The sequence below is a fragment of the Chenopodium album genome, chromosome 3 (assembly GCF_948465745.1).
Source record: "Chenopodium album chromosome 3, dcCheAlbu1.1, whole genome shotgun sequence".
NCBI lineage: Eukaryota > Viridiplantae > Streptophyta > Magnoliopsida > Caryophyllales > Amaranthaceae > Chenopodium > Chenopodium album.
The window spans coordinates 15,906,036-15,908,386 of NC_137836.1; positions in this window are offsets into that span (position 1 = coordinate 15,906,036).

Here is a 2,351-nt window from a genome sequence, read left to right on the forward strand (position 1 = left end):
GCGTCCAACCCCAGGCCTTGGCGCTTGGCGCTAGCCATTGGCGCCTGGCGTTAGTGCTGGTGTCTGGCTGTTTTGTTAATTTATCTTTTTTGGCTGATTTTCTCTATAAATATCGTATTGAAAACTCCGTTTTGATTCACCAATTCTCCTCATTCGCAAGTTATTCACCTTCAATCAGTTTTCATTCATCTCCATCATTCATCTTTGCTAAATTTGGTTTTCTCATACAAAATTCCGCATTCAGAAGATCTAGAAACACCTAGCCATATTCGAAGTTGCCTTCGCCCTAGACGTGAAAGGTTTAATTTCTGAGGGTTTGGTCCCTAATCTCTATTTCAATTATTTAATTTAGTTGTTTTGTTTATTATTTTCCTTGAAGTTACTAACGTGTGTATTTTGTTATTAGAAAGAGGTACGAGGCATCAAAGTAAGTACTTTAATTGAGTTATGATGTAGAAATCATGTTTATATTGTTATTATGATATTGCTAGTATCATGTCTAGGGTAACTTTAATATCAAATATGCTTATTATGATTGTTAAGATGCTTCCTATGTTCTTCCTAATATTTATGATTGTTAGTATCATGTTAGGGTTAAAGGTTTGATTTTTATTGTTTAGTGACATGCTAGGGTTTGTTATTAATCTTGTTAGTATCATGCCTAGGATCTTGCTATTTTTATTATGCTTTAATATTAACATGAACATGATTATTATTATAATTGTTATAATTTATGATTATTATTATTTTGATGATTATTATTTTATGATGATTATTGTTATTCATGTTTATTCTAATGATTGATTATGATTATTATTATGTTGCTTGATATTTCTTTATTGCTTGATCACCTTTTTATGCTTGTTAAAGGGAATTGGTACTTGTAATCATGCTTAATAAGATAATTAATAATCTTGTCAGGGTTAATGTGATTATAATTCAAGTGATCGCCAATAATAGTTATTCGTGCATTAAATTCAATCGACATAGGTTAAACAGGTTCAGGGTTAACCTATTGATTGCATGTTAGTTAGACAGCGCACATGAATACGATCAGAATAAAGTAGAGGCCTATTATTAGGGCAGATTCAATCTCTTTTAGGTTGGATTTGTACCTTCATCCCCGAACCCTTATTTGGTTCTAGACCTTATGGATTTGATGATCTCTTTGATCGTTAAGGGGTGTAACCTTCACCCTGTGAACGGTTTACAAGTTCCTAAAAAACTTGTTGGCGACTCTTTTGCTTTATTTTCTTCCCTTTTGGACGCCACCGTACTTTAGTGTATGATCACAGTGGGGTTCAAGCTAGGGGTTAAAGCTTGAAATTTATTCCCTACACTACGATGAAGCGACAATCCGTATCTCGGAAAATTTGCCAAAATCAAATTTTGAAAAAGTTACCAACGTTTCGTAACTATCTGTTATAAGAACCTTGCTACGATCGACAATCCACACCTTAGAATGTAACTCTTGAAAGCAATCCACCTTGGAAATTTTCCAACGCTATGCGACAATCCTTTTAGGAAAATATTGCCACTATTGACAATCCGCATCTTGGAACATTTGGAAAAAAGAGTCGATCAACAATCCACTTCGGGAAAATTTGCCACTTACTGAAATGAATGACAATCCACGTTTGAGGAACCTTTGCCGAAATTTATGATGAGTAGAGACCTACGACAATCCTTTGGGAAATTTTGCCATAGGGAACTGGGTGTATGACAATCCAATCTCGGAAAATTTTCCAGCGATGACAATCCGAACTTGGAAAAATTGCCAAACAGAGAAGGAGCACGACAATCCACGCTTGGAAACTTTGCCAGAGATGACAATCCAATTTTAGAAAAATTATCAGTGTAGAAGATGCGCGAAAATACATATTTGGAAATATTATCAGTTGGGGATGACAATCAAATCTTGGAAAAATAGTCGTATAAGTGCTTGCTTTTGAACCAATGCCTTGGTTCTTGTAACGATCCAATTCTTAGGCGCTTAAGCTAAGTGAGACGATCGTCGTCAGGTCAATCACTTACTGCGATTGTAATCAAGCTGACTACTAATCATGTCAATTTGCTCATCGGGGCTAACTGGCAAACCAAGGAACCCAAAATTGCTGCATGAGGTCTGCATAATCCAATATGGGACCAGGTATCTTGTCGCTGCATCGGCGCTCGCTGGAAATCATCGTCGCCGCGTATTTTCCTTGTTGCCAGGCAACAAATGTTGTCGCCAGGCGACAGCTTTATCGTCTGACAATGGAGTCAGGTTTTCATTTGCGACTTTTTAAAAAAATTCGGGAATGTTCTTGCTCACTAGAATGTACTTGCATTTATATTTTAGACTATAGGAA